General features: G+C 34.9%; 1 pseudogene; it reads right to left on the bottom strand.

Annotated features, from left to right (window-relative positions):
- The window catches only part of LOC109113227, a 186,710-nt pseudogene that overhangs the window by 74,581 nt on the left and 98,484 nt on the right, over positions 1–13,645 (bottom strand).

Raw genomic sequence — 13,645 nt, 5'->3', positions numbered from 1 at the left:
TTGTTGCATGTTTTATTGTAAAAGACTCACTCCCCTCTCTACTGCTGGAAATTTTTAAAATCCCTCGATGAGACTGAAATCAATCAGGATTCCCACCTGCTGTCTTCACAGGACTTCATTGTTCCTTGATCAGATTATCTCACCTCTCAAAGTTAAACTAAGACCAGATCCAAAGGCCTCTTCTTACTGAAACAAGTCCTTTAGATCCTTCATGGTGCTTTTTGTTGAAAGACATTGTCCTTTTTGGACCTGCATTGTTCATGCAAGCTGATGTAATCTGTCTGTCTTTAAGTATCCTCACCACATAAGATGGTACATGTCCTAACCTGTCTCCTCTGTCCCTTTCCAACCATTTCCTCTCAGTCCTGTTCATGACAGCATCCACTGAACAATTATTTAGTAGATATGAATATGGCACACCTGAACCGCCCAGAGATAATGAAGCCGACCGTTTTCTGTGTTCAGCTTAGAATATCTTGAAGAATTTCTTCTGGAGCATGTAGAAAATCAACATTTATTGAGGATTTTTCACCACAAGCTTGTGTGAGATTCCTCACAACCTGAACGGTGGCCTTTCTGATTCATTGCCTTCTTGCTTAATTGGTTGTCTTATTCAGGATGAGCAGTCGGTAGAAAGCTAATGCTGCCACAGACCTTTGTGCCAGATTTAATTTTTGACTGGAATGAAAATGAGGCTGTGAGGGACTGAAGTGTTTAATGGACTGTACAAAAAAAATTTCAGACAAAAACTCCATCAAACAGTTTTGAAAGTTGTAGGTTGTGACTGTAAGCCTCACAGCCTTATTGTCACCCACTTCAAATTCAATACTGCATCTAACCTGTCTTACTGTAGGTCTGTAAACAGTGCCTTAAAGACTTAGTGATCACTAAATGTGAGAAACCGTGAAGCCTATCAGGGGCCTAACAGGTCATATCCAAAATGTTGTCAGTTAACTATATTTACGTGATTAAAATCGAAAGAGTTCAAAATCTAAAAAACTGTGTGAATGCTCTCACAAAGGGTACTATGGCGGTATAGAGGGTATGCATTGATGTCACTTTCCCGCCTGAACACAGCCCCTCAGCCAGACTGAGTGGCAAAAGAGACTGCTGCATGAATGCAGCCAACAAAACGGGAGTAAACAAATGATAATCAGTTTAAACTAAAGGTTGTTGGAATCAATATAGTGTTCCTTACAACTTACTAAAGATCCAGTGGTCCATGGATATTGACATGCAGCCAGGAATCATGTTTCCTGACTTTTAGGCCTCGTTTACACTGCTGGTCTTGATGCCCAATTCTGATGCCTGTATCCGATTTTTTTGGCTGCCCATTTACACATTCTTTCAATTGTGACCCATATCCGGTTCATGTGTTTACACTTGCCATACCATCTGAAACATCGCGCATGCGTTGTTGGCATTTACCGCGTCACGTCTGCTTCCTCCTGAGAATAATGTGACTTGTGCTGACAAAACGAGTCACAATGAGCAATAAAAAAAAAAAAAACCTTGGGGAAAAAAAATAAATTCTCCATTAAAAAGACCTTCAAAATGATTTATGATTTGTTGGAATTGGAAAAAAAAATACTGAGTCACACCCATTTGAAGTCGAGAGTGAAGTCCTCCGTCTTTTCTTATTATTAATTACTATATTAATAATCACAATACAGCTATTTTTTTTTTACTTTTTTATTATCTTTGCTATTATAAATAAGAAGAGATGCAAAAAACAAACAAACAAACAAACAAACAAAAAAAACAGTAGAACAAATACCCTAGAAATAAACAAATAATGCATTACCTGTATCATTTTATATCTATATGTGAGAAGAGAGCGGAGAAAATGTAATCCTCTCAGAAAATGTACAAATAAATATAAGAATTTATTTTTTTTATTTTTTTTATTTGCCTGTAGCTCAAAATAGCCTGTGCAAATTTACACTCATTTTGCCAGCACGGGTCACATATGACGTCCTTAAACTGTGGATAAGTACCAAATTGTCACAGTTTTAATGACGTACAGAACGCGATGCCTCAGAAAATCTGATCTGCCTGTTTACATGACAGTCGCATTGGCACATATCTGATTTATATCTGATTTATTTCCACATATGAATGAGGTCTGAAACCGATCTCGAAATATCTGAATGCATGCGTTTTTTTTCCCGTTTACACTGTCATAGAACAGATCCAATCTGTGTCACATATGAGCAAAAAAATCAGAATTGGGTCACATTTAACTGGCAGTGTAAATAAGGCCTTATATGTGCCTGATTTTGATGCCGAGAAATACATAAAGAAAATTTGCCTGTGAACACATTTTGTAAATACAAAGTAGGTTGTTATAAATCCGGTTGATCACTTATATCATAAAATATCATATATATATATATTAGGGGTGTCGCGATATACCAGTATTGACGATAACCGTGATATTCAAAGCATCAATTATCGAAATTGTGTTAATTAAGTGTGTGATGATATACCGCTATATTTAAAATGAACAGTTCTCTTATGATAACACCACATGTAAATATTCCAGCACCAGTACCTGGTTGAGCTCCCAGGTCTTATTTTTGTATTTGCAATCAGTACAGCCTGTGCGTAGTAACACTTTATTTCTTTGTTCAAATCTATTAAGAGTTACACAATTAAAACTGATCTTGAAAAACTGAGCGAGCACATTGCTACATTAAACTTGTAAAATGTTAAGTCTGTCGCAGTACCATGCACTTAATGCCTCATCTGCGGTAATTCTTCAGTAAGTTTCATTAGTTAACATTAGTTAATTACATTAGTTAACATATTTAAATAACATTAATAATAATGAACAATATTTCCACAGCATTTATTAATTTAAGTTCATGTTAATTTCAGCATTTACTTATACATTATTAAAATCACAAGTTGTGTTTGTAAACATTAATGCACTGTGAACTAACATGAACAATGAACAACTCTATTTTTATTAACATTAACAAAGATTAATAAATTGTGTAATAAATGTATGGTTCATTGTTCATTCATGTTAGTTAATACATTAATGTTAACAAATGACATCTTATTGTAAAGTGTTACCATTAATATTTATTCATCATACTGTTGAACTTGAGAGTATTTTCTCTCTTGTTAATTCATAGGAGCTTCAAAGAAGATGGAGAAAGCCAGAGCCTTGTGCCCTGCATTTATCAGTATCCTTATGTTCGCTGGGTGAAAAAGAAAAACTCTATAAACAAAGTAAAAAAAAAATTTTACTCATACCCCCCCCCCTATAGATATCACGATATATCGATATTGTGAATTCTTATGGTCACAATAACCATGATATGAAAAATCTAATATCATGACAGCCCTAATATATACAGTAATGACCAAAAATATTGGCACCCTTGGTAAATATGATCAAAGGCAGCTGTGAAAATTCATCTGCATTGTTAATCCTTTTGATCTTTTATTTAAAAAAAATTCACAAAAATCTAACCTGTCATTGGATAATAAGAATTTAAAATGGGGGGAAATATCATTATGAAATAAATGTTTTTCTCAAATACACGCTGGACACAATTATTGGCACCCCTAGAAATTCTTATGAGTAAAATATCTCAGAACTATATTCCCATTCATATTCACAATTTTGAGCACTCCAGGGTGATTATGAACATAAAATTATCCATCCAAGGCTTCCTGTTTTCACAGAAATATAAATATGAGGGGAAAAACAAAGCCCAAATGCCCTTAATCATCCATCACAATGAGAAGAAACCAAAGAATATATTTCTGATGTGCAGCAAAAGATAATTGAGCTTCACAAATGGGTGAAGTGGCTTTAAGAAAAGAGCTAGAGCAGTGAAAATTCCCATTTCCACCATCAGGGCAATAATTAAGAATTTCCAATCAACAGAATATGTTACGAAACTGCCTGGAAGAGGACGTGTCTCTATATCGTCCTAATTCACGGTGAGGAGGAGAGTTTGAGTGGCTAAAGACTCTCTAAGGACCACAGCTGGACACTGAGTCTCGGGGTCAGAAAACCTTAAAAAAAAAAAAGTCAAACAGCACTTACATCACCACATGTTGTTTGGGAGGGTTTCAAGAAAAATTATCCTAGCTCATCCAAAAACAAACTCCAGCATGTTCAGTTAACTTCAAATGGGACTGGCTTCTATGATCAGATGAAACTAAAAAATGAACTTTTTAGCAACAAACACTCAAGATGGGTTTGGTGAACACAGGGATAAAAAGTACCCCATGTGTACAATGAAATATACTGCTGAATTTTTGATGTTGTGGGCCTATATTTCTATATATACATGGATTCTATCAAATACCAACAGATAAAAAATCAAAAAGTGACTGACTCTATTAGAAATCTTATAATGGACCATGTTTGGATCATCCAACCGTACAATAATCCAAACACAAACCTCAAAAACAACACAGAAATGGGTCACTGAGCTCAAAACCAAGCTTCTGCTATAGCCATTCCAGTCCTCTGACCTGAACCCTACAGAAAACGAAAGGAGTGAACTGAAGAGGAGAAGCTGGGAATCTAAAGGGTCTGGAGTGATTCTGGATGAAGGAATGGTCTCGGATCTCTTGTGAGGTGTTCTCTAACCTCATCAGGCATTATAGGAGAACATTTAGAGCTGTTAAACTTGCAAATAAAGGTTTCAAAAAGTATTGAATAAAAGGGTGCCGTTAATTGTGGCCAATGTGTATTAGAGAAAAATATTTATTTCATAATGATATTTCCCCCCATTTTAAATTATTATTATCCAATGAAAGGTTAGATTTTTGTGATTAATTTTTTTAAAAAAATAAAAGATCAAAAGGATTAACAATGCAGATTGATTTTCACAGCCTTCTTTGGTCATGTTTACCAAGGGTGCCGATATTTTTGGCCATAACTGTATATACATCATAATTTCGTCAAGCCCAAAAACTTATATAGTTTTCGTCAGTGCTTATTTAAAAACATCAAGTTATGCAGAGATTTTAGGTTGTTGAAATTTAATTTGTGTGTTTTGTATAAGTTATATGATATTTAGATATATGAGTATATGATTTTTACTGCAAAATTCAGCATATATATTACATAAAATGATAAATGCAAATGCTTGTTTCGCTGCCATTTTGACCATTTACTGTGCTTTGACCATAATGATTGTAGGCCAGGTCTGGATTCTTGCATTTGTTTTGTAACTCAGCACTGGCCAATCTTCCGGAGGACACCTGGCCAGAGGTAACAGCAACAAGTCAAACACTGCAACTGCATCACAGTACTTATTTCTATATTATTAAAGTGCAATCCAAGCTATTTTTGTATAAATTAGGTAGGTAACATATTTGTAAGTCTATTTGGTTAAAAGTATTTGCTAAATGAATAAATGTCAAGGTAAATATTTAGCTTCAGTGTAATTTGTCTTCCTCTGTTTGAAGTTCTCCATTGTGCTTCTTAACATTGCTCTTCAGAGTATTTGTTTTAATGAGCTTTTGGCCATCTAGCAAAGTTTTCATGCTTACCATGTGTATTAAATTGGTTGTTATACACAAATATCAGACTGCTCAATGCAGCGGTTCACGAGAATCAAATATCTGGCATTCGTCAGCTAAATGAAGATCGCTGAATTGATCAGCGAGTTTAGTTATCTCTGTGCTGGATTTTAGGACGAGTTGCTTGTTAAATCATTAATGCTGCAGGTTCTCTGTACTGTGTATGCGTGATCTTCTGCATCTCAATACTTAACCTAACCAGTGTCAAAGTTCATCCTGCACGGTTGCTCTAGAAACCACTCTCTGTAATTGGCTGATGCAGGATAAACTCTAAAAGCATCTTGTAAACAGCAGATTTCACAAACACAGATTGGCATCCATAAATATCTAAACATCATGACCCCAACCTACTAAAAGAGGCGGGTTTTCGCTGTGATCTATGATGAAGCTTTTTCTGAGAATATAAAATATATTATATATATTTTTGTTTGTGAGGAATTTTTTTTGAGAGGTAGTGTTGTAAGATGTTCTTCTTTAAAATGACCATTTCTAGAACACGATGCAAAAGTTATGAGATAATGTTTTACATAAGTGCAATTTTTAACCTTTTGACCACATAAGCTGCCACAGGCACAAAGAAGAAAAAAAAGAAAAAAAAAAAGTTAATAATAATATAATTGGTGCACAAGTAACTATTCCAAGTAAACATCAAATAATCAAATTAGACAAAGTATAGTAATATTTTGGTCATAGAGGCCGTGCCTATGTTGTGGTATTGCTGTAGCAGTTAGTGCATTGATCATGGAGAGGGAGGCCAGTGTTAATGTGGTAACACATGTCATACCTTACACACACAGGGCGGCTGGCAGGGATCCTGGTTAATGCTGCCTTCACTGCTGCAGTTGCATCTCTCACACAGAGGGAATCCTGTGTATCCAAACACACACCTGTCACACTTCTCACCTGTGTATCCCTGCTTACAGATGCACGAGCCCACTGCCAAACCTGCAGAGACAAGAAAACACACCATTACAGCCTGAGCTCCTGCTTAACACACACACAGAACACTTTTACTCAAACACACAAAAACAAATGGCAATACTATCAATGCAAAATAAAACATGGTTAAAAACACTAATACATTTTTACCAGAATTAAATAAATAAAAAATAAAAAACATCCTGTGGAAACCAGTGCAGTTTCAAATGTCTATTTATAAACTGTGCAATTCACACAAATTAGTCCCATAAAACATGAGAGTGACAGGAGAGCGGGGTAAGTTGTGATCATTTTTTACAGAAGTTTTCCATTAGGCAAAGGTAAATGAAAGTGAGGTAAAACCAATTCACCTAATCATATTTTAGGAGGTCTGTTACTTTATATTCTAAAAATCATCTATAACATACATGAATGGAAATATGACTTGTACAACATAAAAGTGGTCCAGTGACAGCTTGCTTTGCCACGTCTGCATGAAACTCAGCAATTTACATTTGAAATAAAAATAATATAGTATGTATAAATTATACGTTAACAACACATTTTCAATGAATACCATCCTAGAAACTTATTTTGCTCAGTGTTATTAAAATTTTTTTAATGACATCCAGAAAAGGTTAAATATTCAGAATATTTTCAATTTTCAACATTTTTCAAGGTCCAACTATCAAGGCTGCAGGAAAATATGTCACTGTTACCTGCATTTTTACCCCAGACTTTGTGAACTTATTTAACACTTTGGTAAATTGCTTTGTTGTTTTCTATAAATGGTAGGTATATTTGACTTCTATAACAGAATTTTTCAACAAAACCAGCTCAGTATCATTACTAATCAAGCCACTGGCACATTTTATTCCATCGTCCATCTGATGCATTCAGAAAGGATGACTGTTTACACTACAGTGCAATGTGGTCATGTGCTTCTAACGACCTCCACATGCTATTTCAGTGATCTGATCACCAAAAACACTTAGTATGTGTTAACAGGGCTACTGCAAGATCTTGTGTTGTGTTGTATTGTGTAGTACCTGCAGTGGCCTGACTCTCGTCTGGGACACATAAAGAGTGCAGTGAACCTCTCAGGTCACATGAGCAGGGCCTGCAGGGCCAGGGGTTGTGCGGACTCACCTGGGAAAATATTCGCATAATGCTCAATTGCACAACCAAAACCATTTGATTCTCCCTTCACTGAGCCCTAAAATAATGTTGACCCATATATATATATATATATATATATATGTATATATATATATAAATAAAGACACTCACCTCGCTTGGTCTGTAGTAGCCATCTAAACATGACTGACAGTTTATTCCTCCTGTGTTTTCAGAGCAACCAAGGCAGACTCCTCCTCCCTCATATTCATCATGAATATTCAAACTCAGCTTAGCATCAGCCACAGTCTGGTTGTAATAGCATTCCTCTGATTTACTGTGACAGTTTCACTCTGGCAAATAAAGACATCACATAATTATATAACAGTTACTAATTCAAAAATGTCCCATTAAGGCCAGCCACTGCAGCTTGGGTCGCTCCAGAATGGAATAACAAGAAGGTGTAACAAGAAGTAAAAATGGAGTAACAAGAAGGCGATTAGATTGAGTGATATTTCTTTAATACAGTAGTTAAATAATCTAGTAATATTGCATAACTTAAATTTTAGACTTATACTTTGTGGTTGTTGCTTCACCAATAAAAACAGTTCCACATAAAGACACTGGTAATTTTGTTCCTGAACAATTGTGTATTTTTGAACAACCGATATAACAAACAATTCAGTTATTCGCTCATTAAGACATATTAATCCTAAACTTTAATCATCTGGTTAATTCCTGGAAAATTTATGTTTTTTAAGAAATTGATTGAGTGAATAATTCAATGACTCACTTCAGTGTTTATAAAGACACTGAAATTGCATATTGTTTGAATAGGTTCTACATTTGATGAAGAATTTACAGAGGCAAGCAAAGTAATACAAACAGTGGAGAGTCCCTGTACTGTTAATTGGTATGCTATGAAAATGAAATGCTAATGAATTTACCAATCAGACTGAAAGGCCCAAACTAACTGTTGTGGAATTCATATTAAGATGTATTTACTGTTAAATAGTGTGACTATGATATAGATAGTCACTCAGATGTCATATAACATGAACTGATGTTTATATGCACCTAAATAGGACAAAAGCATGCTCTGTGGGACATTGTTAAGACCTCTTACTTTCACAGACGTGGCGTGTGAGGAAGGTCCCCACCATCCAGGGTTTCTGGTTGTAACCAGGGCAACAGCGGTCACAGCTTTCGCCACAAGTGTTGTGTTCACACTCACAGCTGAATTTCTGATGTCAAAAACAAACAGCCAGTCAAACCAACTGTTTGTCATTCAGAAATGTTTTGAGAATGCCTTCCCAATTAAAACTCAATCTGAGATGGCAAACACAATGCAGAGCAGAATAAGCACAAGCTGTGAGCACCACTGAGGCTTACTCCAATGTGTATAATAAAAATGGTGAAACAATTGCCTAATAATAGCTGTATTTTTGTGCTGAGCAGATCAGTGGTCTAACAGCACTTGTCAATGTCAAAATGACTGAGATGGACAATCAAATAAAAAGGCGGGTACTACCATTAATGGGAACTTAAGTGGAGCATGAAATTCAACATAAAACTTCCTTTTTAATCACCAAAAAGTGAGATGAAAGAGTAAGTAAGCGGCTTAACATTTAATATTTGACTTAAAAAAAAACTGTTACTAAAGAAATGTTAAAGAACCAACAGTCATTTACAGAAATGCAAAAGACTTATTTTCAGCATATTAGCTAAGATTAAGAATGAATGTGTACATATTGTGAATGAATTTAATGAATGTGCTTACACTTTCCTTACAGCCTTTCAGTGCATTGACTTATTGTCATACATAAACTAGAAAATGGTAAAAAGTTGATTTTGACGAATGTTTTTAAAGGCTGAGGTCAGGAGAGTCATATTAAATGCTATTTAAATAAATAAATAAATCAAATTTATTCATTCCGGTTTTTAAACTATTTTTCTTTATCCATCTCCTTCTTCATTCCTTTAATTTTCTATTTTTTGACAAGAAACCTACAAGTTTCTGCAACTTTTGTATAATGATATGTTCATGGCTGGTTGGTGCTCAAAATTTAAAGGGACAGTTCAAATGAAACTTATTCATCTATTGAAATTGTGTCAAATTGTGTATCTTTATCCAAGTTTTTGCCCTGTAGATGTCTTCAGATTATTTTCATAAAGTTATCTTAAAATGTGCTAGAAATTTTGTGTTGTTTAAAGAAGAAAAAAAAAGAAATAAGAAAAAAAACTCTATGGATGTTTTGATGATAGTGGTAGTACACTATTACACAGACTATTACGCAGACACAAAATATTTTACCAAAAAATACAGCATTTTGATCATATAAGACACAATGCAACTATTTCATTATTGATTCAGAACTGTTCTGAGTGCATTCTTTATAACGGCCAAAAATAATTAGTCTCTAATTAACAACTTAATGATAAAGCTCAAGTAATATGAAAGCTCAGTGGACATATGAAATCATTTGAAGATAAAAATTATTTAGCTTCAGATGACAAACCTTGTTGGAAGGGTTGAGAGGGCAGGCCTTAGCGTGACCATAAGAGATGCACATGCCTCCTACTGATATATCCTTAATGGAGTAGTAATACTGAAAAACAAAAGCAATACAATCACATTAACCTCAAATTCTACTGTAATACATAAGTTAATTACTGCATCCGCTAGACAAGAAACAAGGAACAAAACTAACTGTTGTCTGTTTCCTACACTTTACCATCTGAAGTTTATTATTATTATTTTAAATATTTACAGAAGCATGTTTGCTGATGGTTTATTCATGTTTTTTGTTATTATTATTATTTTTTTTTTTTTTTTTTTTTTTTTTTTTATTATTATTATTATTATTATTATTATTTTACTTGGCAGACCTTTTGTGGTCTGAACTGAGAGGTTCTGATATGGCACTGGGAATCTTGGAAGCAAAGTATCTATAAGTTAAACTTTATGAACATTTCTGCTTTTCAGTTACAAATTCAGTTACAAACACTTAACACAATGAAAGTAGGAGTTTGTGAACCGCTTTCTCCCTGAAGCTGCCAAAATATTTTTAAATATATAAATCAAAATAAGGAATTTATCTAGATGTGAACTGTTACCTTGCTGAAAAACCCAGCTGGTCACCAGCATAAGGTATGCTTTGCAGAGTGGTACCAGCTTCGGTCGCTGGTTGCTGGTCACCATCATGGGACACTGGTGTGCTGGGGGACCAGCATGTGTTGTCATTTGGATGCTGGTAGGATCTCAGTAAGACCTCAACAAACAGTATGTGTGCAAAAGTTATTGAAGTTGTCACTGTTATGGTGATTAGTGTTCACCCTAGATGGGCACTTTGTGCTGGACTAAGGTTAAATTATTTCATTTTCACCAATTGTTACTACTGCAAAAAATTATGGCCCTCGCTGCAATTAAATACTTTTTAACTATGCGCTTTTATGTTTTTTCCTTTTATTCCATCACTGAATAAACAAGCACACTTTTATACTATACTTTAAATGCATACAGCATGTGTGAAGCTGGTTGTGATGCTTAAACAGATCAATGATTTTAAAGTGCCACAAAGCCACAGTCTTCCTGGGTAAGTCAATTTACCAAACTCACAACAATACACTTTGATATGAGAATTACACACATCACCTTTAAATTAGCCTCATAATCATATGAGACCAATGTAACCAAAATTACTCTTTGAACTAAATACTTTGGGTTCATTTATCCAAATTGCTCAATGCACGTGAGAAACATAATCTTGCATTTCAATGCAACTACTCTTTGATGGAAACAGGTCAATCAGCACGTTAATGAGTTTGTAGGAGGAAGTGGGCGGGTGGAGGCGTGTGATATGGCGTCTTTGAGGGAAAGAGAGGGCTGATTTGTTAATTACTGTATGATTTTAATTAAAACCCATCTGTCTGAGGAGGAGAGGCTGGTAATGGAGGGGGCGGGCAGCGCCCGCTCCAAACATCCACACACACACAGATGGCATATGAATGGCACTGAGCGATGACAACACATTTCCCCTCTCACACTAGCACACTAGCACTCTAGTATCTCCAGCTCCATCTGAGGCACTCACCCGTCTGGTGACGATGGGGTCAATGTCTCGGGGGTCATTGAGTGCGAGGGTCATGAGGTCAGCGTTTAGTGTGCGGATCCTTTGGAACCGCAGGCGGATATAGCATGCCGAGGTGAAGTTGAGTAATGTGGGCGTTGGATCGTCCACACTGGGATGGCCGTTTATTAGTGAGGTGTGAATCTGAAAGAAAATGAGACATGATGAATTGGAAAACAAGATTCAGCATGATTGAGTAAATGATTAAATGACTCACTTATAAAGACAGTCATGTGTCGGAATTCAATTCAATTCAAGTTTATTTGTATAGCGCTTTTTACGATACAAATCATTGCAAAGCAACTTTACAGAAAATTAAGTTTCTACAATATTTAGTAGTAGCTTATGTCTTTATGAGTGAGTCATTGAATCATTTACTCAATCATGCTGAATCCTGTTTTTGTTTTTTGTGGGGGGGGGGTTTTTTTGGGGGGGGGGGTAGTTTGGGGGGACAACAACACTTTTTCTTTTGTGCTTCTGCTAAAGTACTGGTACATATACGTATATTTCAAAATGTTGTGCATTATCTGAAAATTTGAACATAATCTAACCACAAATAATATAATTAACCCTCTGGTTTTCCTCACACTTGTGACACTCTGAGGCCAAAAATATGAGGACAATAAGGAGATTTTTTTTTTTTTTTTTTTTTAAAGAAAGTACTATATTTTGTTTTAATAATATTTATTCTTTAATATTTTAATTTTGATGGTATTAAATGGCAATAGACAATATTCACCTTAAAATATGCTGCATTTTTGTAAATATAGACTAAAACAGTTATACAATAATACAGTTAAGTTAAAAAAATAACAAATGTATTTAAGGCAGATCTGGTGGTAGAAATATATATAAAATTATATGATATACGATGGTTTAACCACTAGATGCCAGTATGCAGTTCTCAATTCCAGTCCTCACGCTCCCCTGCTCTACACATTTTGTATGTTTCTCTTATCGCTTCAGACGTCTGTTCTATTCGAACGTAAGTGCCCTGCGGAGTGGACATCACAGGATATTCCACCATGATTCCAGTTCGAAGTGAACGTATATGTTTCATTCAAAGTGCATTGAAGTGTGCGAGGTGTGAATTTAAATTGTATTTATTTACAGAAGTATATGATGTCACATTTGTCCATGTGTGAAGATGTTGCGCAGCGCAAATCCGTGAATTAATGTTCCGAAGTGAAGTAAACTGCTCAGGGAGGAGGGAGCAATGAACACTGTGTAGAGACCATGTCAATCAGAACACAGTTCATGCACGGAGCTCACTTCTACTGAGCTGATTATCTGAATCAGGTGTGTTAACAGAGAGACATGCAAAATATGAAGAGCTGGGGTGCGCGATGACTGGAATTGAGAATCGCTGGCCTAGTTCCTTATAAAAATATTTTCAGACTAATTACTTACTTTTGTTATGTTTTGCATTTGGATATATATATATATATATATATATATATATATATATATATATATATATATAATATATATATATATATATATATATATATATATATATATATATAAAGACATTACCAAGTACTACTTTGCTAATTTGTAGCTACAATGTTTTGTATTTTTTTTTTTTTTGTATTTCAATTTCATTTTCTATTTTGGGTAAATTTGAGAGAGAAGATCACAAATGTTTTTTTTTTTCTAATCATGTCCATGAATTTTTCCCCATGTATGCATATAGTAAGTGCCAAAAAGTCACTAAGTTTTGTATCATTCTGATAAAGTACAAATGTAAAAAAAAATGAAATTGGATTTCTTTTCAGTCTAAAATGATCAAAGAACACCACAGGGTTAATTGTATATAAACAAATAAGCAACTTTCAGTCACAGTTTTAATACAAGTGCAGCTCAAGGAAGTGATGCATGCATGTGTATGCAGTACTGGGCTGTTTTTCTTGGGTTAATGATGT

Source organism: Cyprinus carpio, chromosome B20 (genome assembly GCF_018340385.1).
Source record: "Cyprinus carpio isolate SPL01 chromosome B20, ASM1834038v1, whole genome shotgun sequence".
Lineage (NCBI taxonomy): Eukaryota > Metazoa > Chordata > Actinopteri > Cypriniformes > Cyprinidae > Cyprinus > Cyprinus carpio.
The sequence above is the reverse complement of the archived record's forward strand: the minus strand, read 5'-3'. Positions and strand labels throughout refer to the sequence as shown.